This window comes from Callithrix jacchus, chromosome 5 (genome assembly GCF_049354715.1).
Source record: "Callithrix jacchus isolate 240 chromosome 5, calJac240_pri, whole genome shotgun sequence".
Taxonomy (NCBI): Eukaryota; Metazoa; Chordata; class Mammalia; order Primates; family Cebidae; genus Callithrix; species Callithrix jacchus.
Window position 1 is genome coordinate 143,294,773 of NC_133506.1, and position 21,608 is coordinate 143,316,380.

General features: G+C 41.1%; 1 protein-coding gene across 1 annotated transcript in view; it reads right to left on the bottom strand.

Annotated features, from left to right (window-relative positions):
• Positions 1-21,608, bottom strand: part of MIPEP (mitochondrial intermediate peptidase) — a 164,521-nt gene that overhangs the window by 14,280 nt on the left and 128,633 nt on the right. The window lies entirely within an intron of this gene.

The following is a 21,608-nucleotide window of genomic DNA, read 5'->3' on the forward strand; positions in this document are numbered from 1 at the left end:
GATCTAAAAGTAGCCTGGTATCACTGGTGTGTCAACTCAGAACCTGTCAGAAATATGAATACTTAATCCCCCATCTGAGCCCTGCTGAATCAGAACCTGGGGATGGGCCCAGCGACCTGTGTTTTAATAAGCCTTCCCAGTGCTGATTCTGCTGCATGCTTACCTTTAAGACCCATAGCTCGGATGGACCTGTGGAAATCTATAAGCCTGAAAATGAGATGTCATTTCTCTCAACTGGAAACTATAACTTGAAAAATACTGAGCAAGAAAGATGTACATGCATATAATTTTCTACTTAATTAAACTAAAAAATATTTCTAAGGTGAAACAGAAAACAGCTGTTTCATGTAGAACTATGATTTGTTTGGGACACTGTTCCAAGTTAGTGAAGACCCAGCTAGCTGGAAAAGCACCTACAATGATCTAGTAGACTTGGCATGGATATGGCCTACAGCTCTGTTGGGGGGGTGTGAGGGAGAACGGGACGTGGTCAGTGTGAGCTGTGGAAGCTGGGGGTCTAGGCTTGCTCAAGAAGCCTCCCAGATGGCAGGTGCCTTTGGAGATTAGGGTAGTCCTTTGATTTAACAAATTTAAAAGCAGGGTATGTTTTGATTACTAGGAACATTCTAGAGGACAGTAACTAGTATTGACCAATTATTAACTCTTTTATGAGAAAAGCTCAGAAACACACACCTAAGAAGCTTCTTTCATTCTGACTGCTCTGAACCTGAGAAATATTTCCCAATCTCAGTCAGGAGCCCAGGGGGAGCCACTTCTCAAGGAAAACATGAGGACGTCAGTAGGGGACTGGCCGTCTGTTAAGAGGCCATGATTTCCACCAAAGTGGGTGATTTTAGAAGAAAGGTGGATGCAGTGGTTTAGGTCTGAATCCTCAGAGGTGTGGACCTCTCCCACCATTAGGGTTCAGAGATAAATGCCTCGGCCTGACCTCCCTGTGCACAGCAGTAAGCAGGAACACAACCACTCCTGATAGGGCTCAGACGAAACGTCTGCTCATGCATTCATCAAAGGTCATTCATCTAAGCACCTGTGTGCCAAACACTGTGTACTGAAGACAGCAGGCACATGGGTATGAGTGAGACATCATTTCTGTTCTCAGGAAGTTCATGAGTTAGGGAGAAAGCTGTGGAAATACATAACTGTTCATATGGCACCAAGGTATCAATGGGGTAGGACATTGCTTCTCTTTGCCAGCTAGCATCCATTTCCTTCTGGGTAGGAGAATGATTTTACTTTAGAGAAGTGGTTTAGAGGTTGATTTTGTCTCTCAAGGTCTGATGACATTTCTTGGTTGTCACATTATGGGAGTGAACTGCCCTACCACACATAGGGTAGGCCCCAAAAAAATAACTTACCTGGTCCTGAAACGTCAACACTGCACAGGCAGAGACCCTGTGGTGGGTCAATGAATGAGGAAGCTCTCCCTGCCCTTGACTCATCCAGTGAGGGTGGCCAGATGTTTTTTTTAGGATTGAGTCTTGAGCAGAATGGAGAAAGGTCTATGGTTGCTGAAGCTGAGCCATCCTGGCACAAGCCCTCTGAAGAACACACTCGCTCTCTGCCCAGCCAGCCCCCTGCAGCTGCTTTTCTGGAGTCCTGTTCTGACTTCTTCCTCTGCTTCTGGGCCTCCTCCATATTCTTCCAAAAAAAATTCCTTTTCTGCTTTGATAAGCCAGACTTGGTTCTATTTCTTTCAAGAAGATTCCCAGTTGATTTAAAAAGAAAATGAGTTCACCCATCATTAAAAACAATTTAATGATATCTAGGGAATGCTGATATTTTTATTTGATCAAAGACCGACCACCTCTGTAGACCCAGGGTTTGTACCTGAAGCGGCTGTTGCTTTTTTTTTTTTTTTAAGACGTTTTCTCACTCTGTCGTCAGGCTGGAGTGCACTGGCATGATCTCTGTTTATTGTAACCCCTGCCTCTTGGGTTCAAGCAATTCTCCTGCCTCAGCCTCCTAAGTAGCTGGGACTACAAGCAAGCACCACAATGCCCAGCTAATTTTGTAGAGATGGGGTTTTACCATTTCGGCCAGGATGGTCTCAGTCTCGTAACCTTGTGATTTGCCTGCCTCAGCCTCCCAAAGTGCTGGGATTACAGGTGTGAGCCACTGCGCCTGGCCTATTTTTAGGCCATTTAAATAATTCTCTCTTTCCTCTGATTCATAAAGTCTGGGTGATACACAAGCAAGCTTTAGTGCCTGATTTCTACTCCCCATGTTCACTGGAAAACGAGTTGTTCCTGGCCAAAGTGAGAACAGTGTCTCACTGCCGCTCAGTCCTGCCAGGGTGTGGCAGGAGGTGTGGGGAAGGATAGGAAGAAGCACAGAGGGACTGCCTCTATAGCTTGGGTCCTCCTGAAACTAGCTCTTCCCTTGTGAAGTCAGGAAAGGAAGTATCGTTGCTTTGGGTTTCAAAGGTGCAAGGAAAGTTCATGGACTGGGTTGCCAAGGGTAGCCAGGAAAGGGGAGGTCTGGGTGCTCTGTGTGTGTGGCCAGGTGGATAGATGCCAAACACCAATCAAGAGTGGCCAGTGCCCCGAGGCCAAGACATTCAGGACAAATACCTCACCGGTTCTTTAAAATCAAAGCTAAAAAGTCAAAACCACAATAAGATACCATTTTACACCAGTCAGAATGGTTATTGGTTAAAAAGTAAAAAAAATAGCAGATGCTGGCAAGGTTGTAGAGAAAAAGGAATGCTTATACACTGTTGGCGGGACTATAAATTAGTTCAGCCATGGTGGAAGGCAGTGTGGCACTTCCTTAAAGAGCTAAAAACAGAACTACCATCTGACCTAGCAATCCCCTTACTGGTTATATACCCAAAGGAATATAAATCATCCTACCAGGAAGACATATACACATGAATATTCACTGCTGGACTATTCCCAATAGCAAAGACATATAATCAACCTAAATGCCCATCACTGACAGATTGGATAAAGAAAATGTGGGAGAACGATCCAAGATGGCCGATCGCTAACATCCCGGGATTGCAGCTCTCAGGGAAGGCGCGGAGAACTAGGGGACACCACACTTTCAGACAAAGTGGGGTCGCTCACGAAGCAGAAGATCCCCCAGTGGTGGAAACACACGAGTCGCCAGCGCGACTCTCGTGGTCGGCGCAGCGGTTCCGCTGGCACCTCGACACGGCAGCGCTCGGCGCAGAGTAAACGGACCGGTTCCCCTTCTGACCGAGGTTTGGAGCCCCGGGAAGGCAGAGTCGCCTACTACGGAAACAAGAAGGAAGCCCGACAGGAGAATCCTGGGCAGAAAAGCACCATCAGTTTTAACACCGCTGCTCTGGCCCTGGGAACTAACAACCTGGACGTCCACTCAAGAGACCTAATCTGAAAGTTGGTAATTTCAAAGACAGCAGGAGGATAAATTTACAATGACGGGAAGAAACCAGCGTAAAAAAGCTGAGAATACTCGAAATCAGAACGCCTCTCCCTCTAAAGATGATCACAGTTCCACATCAACAATGGAACAAGGCTTGATGGAGAAGGAGCGCCTCCTGATGACAGAATCACTCTTCAAGGAATGGATAATAACAAACTTCGGTGAGTTAAAAGACCATGTTGTAGCCCAACGTAAAGAAACTAGGAACTTTGAAAAAAGGTTTGATGAAATCCTATTGAGAATAGACAACTTAGAGAGGAGTATGAGTGAATTAATGGAACTGAAGAATACAATACAGGAACTCCGAGAAGTATGCACAGGTTTAAACACTCGAATTGTTCAAGCAGAAGAAGGGATATCAGAGGTCAAAGTCCAACTTAATGAAATAAAACAAGAAGACAAGATTAGAGAAAAAAGGATAAAAAGAAATGAGCAAAGTCTCCAAGAAATGTGGGACTATGTGAAAAGACCAAATTTACGTTTGATAGGTATACCTGAAAGCGACGGAGAGAATGAATCCAAGCTGGAAAATACCCTTCAGGATATTATTCAGGAAAATTTTCCTAAACTAGCAAAGCAGGTCAACATTCAACCCCAGGTAATACAAAGAACACCACAAAGATATTCCTCAAGAAGAGCAACCCCAAGGCACATAATCGTTAGATTCACCAGGGTTGAAACGAAGGTGAAAATACTAAGGGCAGCCAGAGAGAAAGGTCAGGTTACCCACAAAGGCAAGCCTATCAGACTTACAGCAGATCTCTCGGCAGAAACTCTATAGGCCAGAAGAGAGTGGGGGCCAATATTCAACATCCTCAAAGAACAGAACCTTCAGCCCAGAATTTCATATCCAGCCAAACTAAGCTTCACAACTGAAGGAAAAATAAAATCTTTTATGAACAAGCAAGAACTCAAGAGATTTTATTACCACCAGGCCTGCTTTACAAGAGCTTCTGAAAGAAGCGTTACACACAGAAAGAAACAACCAGTATTAGCCTTTCTAAAAATACACCAAAAAGTAAAGAGCATCAACATAAAGAAGAATTTACACTAACAAATGGATAAAACAGCCAGTCAACATCAAATGGCAGTAACCCTAAATTTAAATTGACTAAATTCCCAATCAAAAGACACAGCCAAAACCCAACGGCATGTTACATCCAGACCTGTTTCACATGCAAGGATACACAAAGACTCAAAACAAAGGGATGGAGAAAGATTTACCAACCAAATGGAGAGCAAAAATAAATAATAAATAAATAAAAAGCAGGAGTTGCAATTCTTGTATCGGATAAAATAGATTTTAAAGCAACAAAGATATAGTGGTAAAAGGATCAATGCAACAACAAGAGCTAACGATCCTAACACCCAGATAGGAGACTTAGATTCAATGAGACAGAAAATTAATAAGGATATCAAGGACTCGAACTCAGATCCAGAACAAGTAAACTTAATAAATATTTATAGAGCTCTCCACTTCAAATACACAAAATATACATTCTTGTCAATACCACATCACACCTACCTATAAGTTTAAATGAAACATTGATTGGCCATTATTAATACCCAATTTTTTTCAAAATAAAGCAATATTACCATTTACTCTCCCTCTTTCTTCCTCTCCTTTACTTATTTTTTTTTTCTTTCCTTCTCTCAAAAAAAAAAAAAGAAATCAACTTGTAAACCTCTAGATCCAGGTTGGCAATGTCTCTTTCATTGCTTGATTTCCTTTCTTCCCTTCCCTCCCTCCCCCCTCCCTCCTTCCCCACTTCCTCCCTTCCTTCCTTCCTTCATCCCTTCCTTCCTCCCTACCGTCCTTATTCCCTTCCTTCCTGCCTTCCTCCCCCCCCCAAAAAAAAAAAGAAAATGTGGTATAGATACAACGAGGAATACTATGCAGCTATAAAAAAGAAAGAGACCACATCTTCTGCAGAAACATGGATGGAGTTGGAGGCCATTATCCTTAGCAAACTAATGGAAGAACAAAAAACCAAATACCGCATGTTCTTATTTACAAGTGGGAGCTAAATGATGAGAACACATGGACAGAAAGAAAGGAACAACACACACTGAGGCCTCTTTGAGTGTGGAGGCTGGGAGGAGGGAGAGGAGCAGAAAAAATAACTATTGGGTTCTAGGCTTAATATCTAGGTGATCAAATAACTTGTACAAAAAGCCCCCCTGACACAAGTTTACCTATATAACAAACCTGCACACGTATACCTGAACCAAGAAAAAAAATAAAAGCCAAAAGCTAGTTATATTCTTACATTTCAGCCACAGCACTGGACTTAGTATAAATTAATTAAGTAAGTCCCATCAGGTTTCTAGTTAAGGCCTGTAAGTATTACTTAGGAAACAGTCTGGTGGACCAAGAAGAGCCTCAGACTCCAAAAAAGAAAATATCCTGAGGACCCCCTAGTGTACTATAGCCAGGTAGGGCCCTGCAGGTCAGTAGAGCAGCCATTCTGCAGTTCCACCAACAGCGTCGGGGACACTGTGCTGGTGTGAATTTGGGGCTGAACAGAACATTATCTGGTCTGCATGGTATCTTGTTATTTAAAATTACAGGCTATTTCTCTTCTGACTATATAACAGTTTTCCTTTGAAAGGTGCCAAGTAAGAATTGAGAGAAAAAAAAATAGCTTCTTATTTTTCTAAATAAAACTTTAGGTGGCTCTAAAGAAGGCAATATATCCTGACGGTTACAGCAAGGGTTTAGTAAGTGATTACCCTGGGTTAACCAACGGGTTAAGGGACCTCAGACCAGTCACTTAACTTCTGCTACAGGCAATCTGAGTAAAAGTAAAATACTGGAGTTTAGTATAATGTTTGAAGTTCAAAAAACTGGCAATATGTCATCTATTTTGCTATACTGTTAATAAGGATTAAATAAGATACAGGATTTAACACAGAGAAATGCTCAGTAACTCACTATAACAACAATCGGACCGAAAGATTTATGAAAACCTACTTCCTAGTTCAAGAGTTGAAGGCTGAGGTTGCTTACTATTTTTACACAAGTTCAATTCCAAAACACTGATCTATGATTAAATATCATAAAACTATCATAAAACTAATCACGTTACTTATCCAGCTCATGAATCATTGCTTACTGTTTTCTACTTTTTGCCTTCTGCTTTTTATTACAAACAGTTCTTAACTGTTTTATCTACTCAAAGAAATAAACAAAAGATGGAATTAAAATAAATCCATTTTCTACTTGCAACTTCTAACTGTGATAAAAGAGTCTTCACTGGGGTGATGGGGAAGTTCTAAAAATGGATAGTGGAGTGGCTGGCCAGCATTGTCAGTGTAGGCTCCAAACTATACATTTAAAAACGATTAAAATGGTAAATGGTATGGCATGTATATTTTACCACAATTTAAAAAAAAGATCAGAAATCTTTATATAACCTGCCATTTGCTCAGATATACAGCTGTCTGTGCTACGCCATCCTCCACCACTAGACATAATAGTAACTTGGATGTACCAAAAGCAGATTATCTAAATAGATTTGGGAGTGAGTGAAGAGGAGGTTTGAGTATTCTCAGTACCACTATCAGTTCTAATAATTTATCGTTAATAGTTTAATGGCTATTCTTTCTGCTGAAATAATTATATGTGCCAAACTCAGCCTAGATGGATTAAGAACTATAGCTACCAAGGCTAGCCTGGCAGTTTGAAAAGTCTTAAGTGAATTTTATGAGATCAGAATCCTCATTGCACATTTGTCTCTCCCAAGCCTAGGGCAACTGTATGGCTCACCATGTTGACTTTGAAGTTTTTCTCTGCTACAAGACTGTGGTTACCCACGCCCTCTGTTAAAGGTGGATTCCCTCTATCTACAATCAGTTCTTGAAAAAATGAGACTATCAGCCAGGAAGTGAAATTCTTCTCTTCCTTTGAACTAAAAAAACTCTGCAGCTCCTTGGGCTGAGTTAGTATCTGTCGGCATTCACATGTGAGGCTCTCTCTACCCCTCTAGAGTTATTGACTGAACTGAAGCAAAGCCTCTGAACCAGTGTTAGACAGAAGTTGAGCCAGCAGGTACAATCCCACATATGTGCTCTGTTTATACATTAGTTTATTTTAATTTCATTGTCAGATTTAATAATTCCATTTACAATTACATTTCTGGGTTACAAAACATCTTGCCTTTTGAAGCTCAATGTCTTCCTTAAACAAACACACCCACGCATTAAACATGCACACACCCTCTTAAAATATTAGTGCATTTACAAAAGGGAGGTCTTAGCCTTGAGAATGCAGGTGCTCCTTTCCATTTCTTTCTTCCAAAAAGCTCTCAGCTATTTCAGAGGCTATGTTGGGTAAATATATGAACAAGCCAAAGATTAGGGATTCTATTTACTTGGCCATTATTCCAGGCTGCCTCTATTATTGAAATTATGTTGTAATCCTAGAGCTACTAAATTGTAACTCTGATCCCATGACATGCTTTCCTCATTTATTCCTGCTACGCTGTGCAAGAAAAGCAGCTTTCTGCCAATGAGCATCCTGTAAAATTCTGAATCTTGCTTTGTATGCGATGCATTCATGCATTCACATTCAACGTAGGGCAAGGGAATTGATGCTTCATACATACTAGTTAGCACAGGCCGCTTTTCAGATTTGTCTCTACGATATTTTACTCTGATAACCCAATAATATCTGCTTTGAGCATCAGTGTTATTCCTGACAAGGCAAATCAGTTGATAAAAATTATGAAAGAGCAAGGAAAAAAAAATACAGTGGAATGTGCATGCACCTATTTCAAAGCAAAAACTTCCTCATATAACCTGAGAAAGAAGTTGAAGGCATTATCAGCCCACACAGGTGAGTCAGAGTCCCGACTCTGAATCCTAGTTCTAATGCCTGCCGCTGTGCGACTTCAGGCAAGTAAGTTACTTATGCATCGCTTGGACTGTTCAGAGACTTAAATGAGATCATACAGCAACATGCACGGTACTTGGCACATCAAATACACTCAACAAACGCTTTTAGCTGTAATGTTATTGCTCTCACTATTGTAACAATAATAAAATAACATAAATGCATGTTTGGTTTGATTCAGCATTTATGTATTGCTACTACTGTAACTCCCTCCTATCTATTCAATGCTGGAAATATACAAGTAACAGAAATTAGTTTTACTGAAAGTATTTGATATAAAGGATTACTTTTCTTTAGAAAATCAATACACAGGCTATTGCAGCATTTAAATAAAATCCCTATCCTTATGTGAAATGCATGTGCATGAAAAGGAAGACAAAAATAAATCTAGTGTTGAAATTCTGCTATTTTGAGTGTGCGACTTAAGATTTTAAGAATTTTTTTTAAAGCCCAGGTAAGTAGAGTTGGCCTTCCTCCTGACCCTAATCAAAACATACACTTAGTAGTGAATGGAAAGGGAGTAGAGAAACTATGTTACCTCACATACTCCAACTTATGTGATGGGTCAGAAAAAGAACTTGACAATGCTATTCAAATAATCTGAGATGTGCAAACTCTAAAATTAAGCAGGGATTATTAAAAAGAGAAACTTTATGTAAAGATGAACTATTAACTATAAAAGAAACATCAGGTATAATTTCTTAATCTAATTTTGTTATTAATGATGTTACATCACAGTCATAAAGAAAAAGTTTCTTTTACAGATAGTTGAAAAAGACAAAGATAAATACCAGAAGATGTCCTATAAATGGTCTTTCAGGAAACAATCCAGTTAAACCAAGAGGAATCTTCTTGTTCCTACGTCCTCTGGCAACATTTCATAAAGGAGTGGGTTACCAAATGTCAATTTCAATTCTTCAACTAAAATCTGCTCTAAATATTTTTAATTATTACTATTATTTAACCTTTTACTGGTACACCTTCAAAACGTAAATTCATCAGTGTGTTGCCAACTCCTGATTTCCTCAGACCTTGAAGCTCAATGCCTGAGGGTGTCAAGCAGGAAAGTTGAGAATCTAGATCCAGGCTAGGTGCAGTGGCTCACGCCTGTAACCCCACAATTTGGGAGGCCAAGGCAGGGAAATCACTTGAGGTTAGGAGTTTGAAACCAGCTTGGCCAACATGGTGAAACCCCATCTCTGCAAAAAATACAAAAATTAGGTGGGTGCTGTGCTGGGCACCTGGAATCCCAACTGTTTGGGAGGCTGATGCAGGAGAAACACTTGAACTTGGGAGGCGGAGTTTGCAGTGAGCTGAGATCCGCCATTGCACTCAACCCTGGGCAACAAAGCGAGACTCTGTCTCAAAAAAAATAAAAAAACTTTGGAGATACGACATCTGCTTTTCTAACCTGTGTTTAGCCCACTAAGCATCCTTTTTTTTTTTTTTGAGATGGTGTTTCACTCTTGTCGCCCAACTGGAGGTGCAATGGTGCGACCTTGACTCACTGCAACCTCCACCTCCCAGGTTCAAGTGATTCTCTTAAGTCAGCATCCTGAGTAGCTAGGATTAGAGGTGCGTGCCACCATGCCCAGCAAATTTTTGTATTTTTAGTACAGATGGAGTTTCACCATGTTGGCCAGCCTGGTTTCAAACTCCCATCTTTAATCCACCAAACGCTGCTCTGGTGGGTTGTGTCATCTCCGTTTCCCACACATGGAAGCAAAGAGCCATTCACTGGCATAGTCGGGAGTTAACCACACTCTTTTGCCTCCACAGCCCCTGCTGCCTCACAGCGTTCCTCGCCTGATACCTCTGAGCCGTAGACTCTTGAGTACTGGCTTCAACTCCTTTTTTTGTCACTGTTACTTCTGGCGGGTAGTGCTTGTTTTGAGAGTTTTCTTTAATAGTAATCTATCATCTATTTTTTATATAAATTTGATGGATCCCTCTTCCCTATTGAGACACCTCCGGAGTTTGACTTTCTTTGAGGTCTGACAGCAATTGTCTTCCTCAAGTAAATAATCTTGGAGTAGATTCATTCCAAAAAATACACTAATGATTCCACATTTAGATTATGTCACTGTATACTACCCTCTAAAAAGAATGTAGACAACATTCTCTCAGTGCTTTTACTGCTTAATGGAAAAATCGTAAGGTATTTTTTGAAGATGGTCATTTATTGCTGATGGTGGTTTTTTTTTTTTTGAGAGGGAGTCTTGCTCTGTCACCCAGGGAAGTGCAGTGAGGTGATCTCAGTTCGCTACTCATTACAGGCATGAGCCACTTTGCCCTGCCTGTAGATGGTGTTCTTAACATGTGTTTAAAATGTGTTCTGGCCAGGTGTCATGGATCATGCTTGTAATACCAGGCACATTTTCACTCTGTCATTGTCCCTTCACCTTTCCTGCATGGAGAATCTCCTTCCTGCATGCTGCTTAAACAGCGTACTATCTGAAATCATTTAGGCAGGAACTCCTGATGCCCAGGGCTTATGAAGAGGGCTTGACTCTGGCCAGTACCTGTTTGGGAATGGGTATGAACCCGCCTTCTTCAAGTGGTGTCCCCTACTTATTATGCCTGCTATCTAGCTGCTTAACAATCAGTACTTGTCCAGTGGGCAGAACCAAGCACAGTACTGAGACAAAAAGTGTCTAAAACATGTATTTCATGTAGCACAGGGCTGACAGAATTATCAGAGGTTCAAAGTTAAAATTCTGTCTGTTTTAGAGGCTTTTCATCATGTTTATTAATAAAAATTATGTCGGTTGAATTGTCACTGGAACATTAAGGATCAAATAGGGAAGAAAAACACTTTAAGGATAGTAGAGGCCTCTGTGTTAAATTTAGCAGAAGAAAAGATCTATCTTTCCTGATAAAGGATGACTTCCTTTTTTTTTGTTATAAAGAGATCAATATGCCATGTGCCTTCTATTTTACCCTACATTGTAAAAATTATACAAGATGTTCATTAGTTTCTAGAAGTATGCAATTATTTGTCTCGTGTCAAAATACCATATGCTACAAAAATTGCTTATTCCAGCTGTTTCCACCTTAGACTACGATGGTGGAGGGGCTAAAGCAAGTGCTCCTGGAAGGTACCTGGGAGGAGGATGAGACATCAGCAGGAGGTGTTGAAGGATAAAGGCTTCAAGGACAACTTGGCCTAAGTTAGAGCTTTGCCTAGAGTTTGCCCTGCTTATTAAGCCCCACGGGTTGATTTAACTTATATAACAAGGCACAGTGCTAACAGTCATGGGTTGTCCAGCACCTCTTAAGTCAAGTTGCAGAATTTATCTATGACCTCCTACAGCAGTGAAAGCATTTTCCACTTCAGTGTCCATTTCTTTTTCTTTTTCTTTTTTCTGAGACAGAGTCTTGCTCTGTCACCCAGTCTGGAGTGCAGTGGTGTGATCTCTGTTTACTGCAGCCTCCACCTCCTAGGTTCAAGAGATTCTCCTGCCTCAGCCTCCTTAGTAGCTAGCGTGTGCCACCATGCCCAGCTAATTTTTGTATTTTTAGTAGAGATGGGGTTTCACAATATTGGCCAGACTGGTCTTTAACTCCTGACCTTAGGTGATCTGCTCACCTCAGCCTCCCAAAGTGTTGGGATTACAGGCATGAGCCATTGCACCTGGCCTTAATGTCCAGATCTTAAATAACTCTGTAAATTGACCAGATTGACTTGGTGGTCCTGCATTATAAGAATTATAAAATGGAAGGAATGATCTATTTTATTATACCTTGTAGAACACTGGTTTTTTTATAGTGTAACAAATGTATGCAGTGTTTAGGGAAAAGCTCTACAATGAAAAGAACACAAACCATTTCAGAGAGCCAGATGGACAGTGTTCACTGAAGAACCATGGCTTCCTCCCACCCACTGACCAAAGTCCTTTGATAAAAGGATGAAGCCAGGGAAGCCTGCAACAGGGGTCCTGATGCGGGGGGAGAGGGGAGCTGGTGGCCAAGGGGCAAGGGCAGAGTGGTACCCAGACATCTGAGCAGACATGGTGACAGGAAGGAGGAAGGGCAGGGTGGCAGGAAGAGAAGAGGTGAGAGACTGAACAAGTGTTGAGACAGCACAATTGCTATATATATATTTTCTTTTACATGATTAAAGAACTTCATGAAAACATTTAGGCCTGTGAAACATCTGAAAATATTCATGTGATTATAAAACAAAATTCCTGAACCAGGCAAATAAAAACTTGTTCTTGGCTGGGCGTGGCGGCTCATATCTGTAATCCCAGCACTTTGGGAGGCCAAGGCAGGAGGACCATGAGGTCAAGAGATCGAGACTATCCAACATAGTGAAACCCTATCTCTACTAAAAATACAAAAATCAGCTAGGTTTGGTGGTGCATGCCTGTAGTCCCAGCTACTCGGGAGGCTAAGGAAGAACGGCTTGAACCTGGGCAGCAGAGGTTGCAGTGAGCTGAGATTGCGCCACTGCACGCCAGCCTGGTGACAGAGCAAGACTCTCTCTTAAAAAAAAAAAAAGGATCAAACCAAACCAACCCAAAACACCTGTTCCCATTGTAATCATTACAACTTTTTTTTTTTTGAGCTAGAGTCTTGTTCTGTTGCCCAGGCTGGAGTAAGTGCAGTGGCACGATCTCGGCTCACTACAACCTCTGCCTCCCAGGTTCAAGTGATTCTCCTGCCTCAACCTCCTGAGTAGCTGTGACTACAGGTGCATGCCACCATACCCAGCTAAATCACAGCTTTCTTATGGCACAGGAAAAAAATTGCTCTTGTAAGTCTATTTTGGTGTTCGTGTATTCACTCATTTAACAAATATTTACTGAATGCCTATGGGCTGAGCCCTGTAACAGGGGCTGCAGATACAGCTGTGAACATGACAGCCAGTTGCCCTCCCATCACAGAGCTTAGACTTTATTGAGGGGCAGAGACCATAAACCAATAAATGAAACAAATACATGTTGAAATTATGTCAGGAAGTAAATATTAATATGTGCTCTGAAGCAAAACCAAAGCAGAGTAAGGGCGTAGAGAGTGTCTGACTACAGGAGAAATGAAAAGCCTCTATTCATAAACGTTTGAACAACCCATCAAACTTCATCAGAATGATTTATTTCCAACAGCATAGTTTTACTTGGAGTGCTAGTAGTTTTAAATCATCTTATCTTTTACTATCTAATACATCTGTGTGAGGGGGTTTTCTCCTAAGTCCCTCACAAATGTAAAACATGCCCTAGGGTAGGCACTTGTCCCAAGCCAAGACAGGTGCTTTGAGCATGCTCTGGCATTTATTTATGTTGAGCCTCCACACTCCCGGGGGCACAGATGCTGCTGGCTCCATCACGCAGAACCTGTCATGCATTAAGGCTTATCTTACCCTTGAAAATGCTTTGATTAAAAAAAAATTAAAAAAGCAAAGAGACCTTCTAAAAAATAAATTTAGGAATAACCATCCACAGGTAGTGTGCATTTACTGTTCTGCAGTGCTGGGCATGCCAGCCTTGCCACACAATGCCAATATTTAGTGATTAATCAGATTGTGTAAATGTCAACTGCACGCTTTAAAACTGGAAGTTGTACTACTACTCATTTTCAGTGCCATAAAACAATGTAAAATGCCTTTTGTTTCAGTAACAGTGTATACTTTTTGACAATAGGGAAATTAATCAAGCTACTGTTGAACAATGATTGTTTATTTAGCTTTCTTATTTTAAATGTCAGATGTACTTCTGCTAGCAGACAGGACTTACTGCTCCTTGACTGCCATCATGTTTATATTGTGCAAATAACACTAATAGCAAAGCCTTGAGCTAAGCACATTCTGCCTACTAGGTGAGTAATCAGGTTATTTAAAAAAATAAAAGCATCAATGCTTATTACTTAAGCTGCTGTGTCAACAATATATCAAACTTTCAAGTGGACTTGAAAAGTTTGGGTCAATTTGAATAAACGTGTCATCCTGTCTATCAGAGGAGCTGTCTAAAACCAAAGTGAATTTTCTGGTGAAAAAGTGAGTTTCCCATCATCGGAACTATATGGGGCAAGGACTTCCTACAACCCATGCTGTACAGAGTCCTTGCAGTCCCTCAGAAACTGAATTTGACAGGCTTGGGAGCTTCCCAAGCTGAATTCTCCATAGTGGCTGAACTGCATAAGGGCTTCTTAATTTCTGTCTCCCTTGGCAGTCATAACCATGCGACCTACTCTGCAACAGCCGAAGCAGGGAGCTTGGCGGGGGTCATCCTTGATATCATGCTCACTCACCTCCATGCCAACATAAATCTGATCTCGTCACTACCTGCCTTAAAAATACTGTCAATGGTTTCTCATGGTCCTCAGAATAAACACCAACTCTCTTTCACAGCATCTACAATACCCTGCCTGATCTGATGCCCACTTACCTCCAATCTCAGCTCTGTGACCCTCCCTCCCCCAAGTGGCACTGAAAAGACCACCGGGAAACAGGGAAACATGGCGGAGACAAGGTGTGAACCAAACCATGAGCAGCAGTGTCATTTCTGAAAACCTTCCCAAGGAGGTTTTTTGTTTTTAACTAAATTTTAAATTTAGGATAGTTTTATATTTACTGAAGAACTGTGATGGAGTCAAGAGAGTTCCTCTACACCCACACTCAGTCAGTTTCCCCTACTGTTAATATCTTTCATGGTGTGGCACATGTGTCACAACCCACGACCCAGTATTCACAAAGTATTATTAGCTCCAGGTACACTTTAGTCAGATTGTCCTAGTATGATCCAAACCAGCTGTCTTTTTTCTGTTCCAGGACCCACCAGGGGACCACTCTACATGAAGCTGCCATGTATCTTTAGGCTCCTCTAGACTGTGTCAGGTTCTCAGACTTCGTTTTCAATGACCTCAACAATTTTGAGGAGTACAGCTCCGGTAGTTTGCAGAATGTCCCGAGTTTGGTTTGTCCGATGTTTTTCTCATTATAAGACTGGGGTTATGGGTTTCTGGGAGAAACACTTCTCATCATATTATATCAAGGACGCATACTGTCCACATGACGCATCACTGATACGGACCTTGATCACCTGGCTGAGGCAGTGTTTGTCATTTCACCCATCTCTAGAGTATTCCTTGGAAGGAAGTCACTCTGCATAGCCCACATAACGAGTGGGGAGTTACGTTCTACTTCCCTGAGATGGCAAGTGTGTACCTAAATTACTTGGAGCTCTACTCCATGGGAAATTTGTCTATTCTATTATTTATTTATTTGTTCCCTGACATCAATATGGACTCATGGATACATATTTAATACTTTGTATTACATCCCAAAACTGTGTGATGTGTTTGATTGTTCGAGTTGGCCAGCTGTGGCCACTCTTTCAGTGGACTCCCGCTGTGTGACACACACGCCCATCACTGTGTATGTTTCTGGGCACTTCCTTCCTTCCTGGCACTATATGCTTCAGGCTCATCTATCTTTCTTGTTCCAGCGCTGGAATCAGCCATTTCTCCAAGGAGCCTTGGTTCCTCTTATTGGAGAACAGTGCAAACCCAGTCTCTGGGTGCTGATGTGCTCTGTGCCGCTGGAGCTGAGAATGGTTTCTAAAGAAAGTGGTGGACGGGTGTCTGTATTGTTGGTATGTATCTTCGTGGGGTGTGGAGGTGATGCTCTGGAGTAGAAGCCGGAATTCTCTGGTTTGTTTCCTGAACAAAGTATCATTTAATGAGCTAGAAGAGATGATATAGGATGACACGGCAAAAGTGAGTGCTTGTCAGACCATAAATAAAGCTCTACAGAAATAGATGGGTACGACTTTGACTGGCTTAAGGTAAGGCCCCGTGGGCTTCTAGACTTGGGTTTGGTGAGTCAGTCTGACAAAGTGAAAAAACAAATGAAAGTGAGTTTCAGTTTGCTGAAAATCGACTGATTTAGCTACTACTATTTTTTTACATCCGATCTGATGTTTGGTCCATTTGAAAAACTCCATCAAGTTATCACTTAGTATCTCTACTTGCGCACTGCTTTTGGCCAGAGAGAGACTCTATTTAGAAAGAAGCACAGAAATAAAGTTGTTTATTATTTACAAATAACCTCCTGAAATGCTTAAATCTTAGACTTTAGCCTTTCCCTTCCCCCTCCCTCAGATTCTTTGTGGAAGAGTTGAAGGAAGAGAGCATAAGGAATTCTGTAACCAGAGGCAGAACCCAAAACTAACTGGGCCGCATCCTGCTTACGTGGCTGTGGGGAGAATCTTTCCATCAGGAAGACCACCATGGATAAATATGGTTATAAACTAAATTGATAGTTTTGTCACAAAAATCTAAAGGAGATCACAGGAAAAGCGGAAGATTTTATTATTGATCAGTGGATGTCAGGCAGGCCTCTTCAATGTCAACAAGAACAGATAGGTTGTGTCATTAAAAAAAAAAAAAAAAAAAGAAAGAAAAAGAAGGCCGGGCGCGGTGGCTCACGACTGTAATCCCAGCACTTTGGGAGGCCGAGGCGAGTGGATCACAAGGTCAAGAGATCGAGACTATCCTGGTCAATGTGTGAAACCCTGTCTCTATTAAAAATACAAAAACTTAGCTGGGCATGGTGGTACGTGCCTGTAATCCCAGCTACTCAGGAGGCTGAGGCAGAACTGCCTGCACCCAGGAGGCGGAGGTTGTGGTGAGCTGAGATAGCGCCATTGCACTCCAGCCTGGGTAACAAGAGCGAAACTCCGTCTCAAAAAGAAAAAGAAAAAAAGACTTAGGGATTGTGAAGAGAACCATCAGGGCCCAAGATCCACACTGCTTACACCTCCTGTTTTCTAAAGGCCAGTCACTTTCATGTCAGAATTTAAGGATCAATGGAGAGAAATGTGAACAAGGCAGCGCAAAGGGCATGAACCCTGTTTCATTATTTATAAAAATAGGGACAATATGACCTGTGTTAGAGGAGATTAAACTTACCACAGGATAACTAAAATCTGAACCTAAAAACTCATTAAGGTGCATTTACCTAAGAATTTTACATAACATAAAACACAAAGAGACAAATAGTTTACAGAGGAGAATATGAAAACTTGCACAAGGAATTCATCTACCATTAACAAACTGCTGAACTAAGATAGTTTACATTCCTAATAGCTATATAATTCCACCTGTCTATTTGTTGTATTAAGAAACAATCCTGCTTCCTAGTGGGGGCAAAATATTACTTCCATGCTACTCACAAACCTCAGCATGTTTGCCTTTTTAGAAAACTGCACATTTTCTGAAGTGACTGTAATGGAAACGGAACCTTAGATCATGCTCACCACAGCATGCTTAACAAATATTTCAATATGTGTTTCATAAAATGGTGAAATGAATGGAAATGCCATATCATCAGGGTTTATTTTAAGCATAAACTTTTAAGTTCTCTTATTACTCAGAAATATGGTTTAACATAAGCTAAACACCATTGTGGGGATAAGAGATGAACAGCAGAAAACCTTAACACTGAAAATGAGTTAAACCTTACCCCAGATACCTCAGCAATTAAGAAAGTTGGTTTCAGTCAGTTATTGCCACATATGTTTAATGGAGGATTAAGTGACTGAATGTCGAGCTATAATATATATCTTTATGTAAGCGATTATTGTGTTTAAAAACAGACAAGGCCATACTGTTAATCTGTAACACTACTGACACATGTCTGTACACACCTCCCCCTATTCAGAGATGGACTGAAAAAAGAAAAGGCAGATTAAAAAGAAGTGTTTTGGGCCAGGCGTGGTGGCTCACACCTGTAATCCCAACACTTTGGGGAGGCCAAGGCAGGCGAATCACCTAAGGTCAGGAGTTTGAGATCAGCCTGGCCAACATGGCGAAACCCTGTCTCTACTGAAAATACAAAAATTAGCTGGGCATGGTGGCACATGCCTGTGGTCCCAGCTACTCAGGAGGCTAAGGTTGGAGAATTGCATGAATCCAGGAGGCAGAGGCTACAGTTAGCAGAGATCATGCCACTGTACTCTAGCCTGGGCAACAGAGAGAGAGACTCCATCTCAAAAAAAAAAATTATTTTAAAGTCAAATCACATTTTACCTCCCACAGGGAAATGAAGTGACTTTCCCAAGTAATTTATAGATAGTAAGCAGCAGTCAGTGACTGCAAATCCAGTTCTATTTCACCATGTGATTGCTTTCCTTTTCTGGGGAAGAGAATACTGTTTTAACCACTATTATGTTGCCTTCAAATGGTATTTGGTGTGTTAGACTCTTTAAGAAAAGCCCCTGCTGCTACAACTTGTCTTTTTTCCTGTGAGGATCACTCTACCTAAGGTTAAGTAAAGGAACACTGATGAATAAATACCTTGCAGCCAAGAGTTACAGAGCAGAGATACATGGTTGCCTAGCAGTAGCCTTTCACTGTTGAACGCAAAGCACATATCAGGGGAAAATGCGATAGAGGAATTCCGTGTGCTCAGGGACTTCCTTTAACTGGGTGTTCCCCTAGTTGGTGAGAACTAGAAATGGCCGCGGGACTCAGCTCTGAGCAGAGCCCTGTTCCCAAGGGATGACTCCTTCTGAAAAAGATAAATAATCTAAAAGTTTGCCTGTGTAGTACTTATTATTCAAAAATCAGAAGCATTCCCTATTTGACTTGACTGAATGTGTATCACTCAAACAGCACAAGTATAATTACAAAGGTATTCTGACCCTAAGAAACACAGTCTTATAACTAAGAAGGTAAAAAAAAGTTGTAATTTGATTAGGGAGATGCATAATTTGAAGGCAGGTATTCATTTGCATTTTGCTACATAATATAATGCTTTACATTTATCCAGGAAATAGTTAAAATATATAAGGTACCTATAAAAAGTTACATTTTTCATGGACGAAAACTGCCAACGAGATCCCATATGCTTTTATATTACAACTCTCAGTAATTTTACCCATCCCTCCTGGTGACACTCCAGTGTTAAGGCTGTGAGCCATCACCTAAGACCTGCTGTTGTGGGGTACAGGCTGACTGCCTCCAAAGAAATGAGAAGCCACTGTGGGTCTTAGCTTACAAATCCAGCCCTATGACATGACGACTGGCGTAACCATCTTTACATGTCCCCTATTCATCTCTGACATGAAACAAATCATGTGAATGAATGAGATCTGACAGAACAGCATTAAGAAAAATATTAAAATGTAAAAGCAGAATTGTCCTATTGTCTGTGCTAACTGGAATCTGAATACTTTATCATCTCTGGTTTGAATGGTGGACTTGTTTTTCTCTCGTGTGTGAATTTTAGTGCGGAAAATATTAAGTTTCTTAACACAAAATTGTTTTGGATAAAGGACAGATTTTTTAGAGAGTTAGTTGCAACATTCTGGGAAGCCGACTAGAAAAACACACCAGCCAAAAGATAAACACTGAAAAAGATTTACATTATTTTCTTTTGAAAAAAGATCTACATTTTTTTCTCCTATCAGTGAATGTTGAGGTACAGACAGCATGGAAGGCCTGGCCTGGGAAAGGCTGAGCCAAGCGCAGCTGCAGGAGCCCACACTTCACAGAAACTCACTGTTGAACAGTAAGTTTTAGCAGAAAAGGCTGTTTTTCTGCCTCAGCTCCTCGTGGGCTGGTGCTACCAACCACCAGCCAAAAGTACACATCAGTTGCTTATTATGATGTGCCCATTGCTTCACTTTTGCCTGGGTCTGGAATAGACCCTGAACTAGATGTCTTGTCTGACAGTACAGGGAGCTGAAGAGCTGCTGCCTGAGGCCCTGGTTCAATCCCTGACTCTTCCACTCACTACCTGGTGACACAAGCAGATGGCCTGACTTGTTTATTGTCTCTAAAATGGGGATCATAACTCCCACCTCTTAGGGTTACTAAGGAGAATCAATCAATGGATACATGGAAATCCCTAAAACTCTCCCCAGAAGTGGCAGAGTTCAATAAGGGCCAATGAGGACCAGCTATAAATGGCAGCTGCATCAGCATGCATGCTCCCTCACTCTCCATCACAAGGATGGCTCCCAGACTGTGGGGCCCCTACCTAGACTGGTTTCTCTGTTTCATAAACTTGCCATGGCATCGGGCAGATTCAGCTTGACCCAGACACCCCTGAAAAGCTGATGGAATGAATGAAATCTCCAAAAGAACAGGAGGTCTGTCTATGGGTCTTTCACTATTTCACCTCTGGCACTTACAATCGTGCCTGGCACAAAATTAGCACTTCACAAATATTTGCTGAATAAATGAATGGCTGAAGGCAAGAATCTGGAATTCTGCTAAACAGGAATCTAGGCATTAGATTCAACAGTCTTAGGCAAGGAGATATTTAAGTCACACTCATGACTACCCAAACCCACTCAATTACTATAATGAAAACAGCACATCTCCAATATAGAGAGTTTTTCCCATATGCAGTTTTTGAGACAGTCAGAAAATTTATCAGATAGTCAGGCTCAGCTGTAAATATAACCATCGATATATTGCAAGTATCTAACCTATAAATATTTGTAAGAAAATTTCCATGTTTTTACATTCATACATGAAAAATCATGATCACTTCCATTTACAATTAAATTTTCAGTAAAAATATTCAAAAGTTACTGAGAAAATTGCATAGGAAAACAAGAATTGTGATACCTCAAAGAGCAGATTTAATTAAGTTCTAATTTTTCAACAGGTTAAAAAAAATCTAACCCAATGTCTTGGAATTTTTTGAAAATGTGTAGCTAAACTTTCAGAAAAATAAATGAAGGAATAAAAAATAAATGAGTTCTTTAGGCTCAAAAATACACTGTGATCTGTTAAAATCTAAAGGCAAATTTTCTGAGAGTTTATGACAAATAAAAAATTTTTCTATTAGAGTATAAGTAACATTTTGAAAGCTGAAACCTGAATATCCTGGTACCTGATTAAATCATGGCAACTAAAAATTAATATGCTCAGGACACAGTGAGACAGATGCTTAGAATACAATGCACAGCTAAAATATTTCTTTCTTTTTTTTTTTCTTTCTTTCGAGACGATGTTTTGTTCTTGTTGACCAGGCTGGAGTGCAATGGCACAAGCTCTGCTCACTGCAACCTCCAGCTCCCGGGTTCAGGCGATTCTCCTGTCTCATTCTCCCGAGTAGCTGGGATTACAGGTGTCTGCTACCATGCCCAGGTAATTTTTATATTTTTAGTTAGAGACGAGCTGGTCTCTAACTCCTGACCTCAGGGGATCCACCTGCCTTGGCCTCCCAAAGTGCTGGGATTACAAGCAAGAGCCACTGTGCCCAGCCTAAAGCATATCCGTAAATAAATTTTAAAAAAATATGGAGAAAGATAAAACAGCTTTCATTATA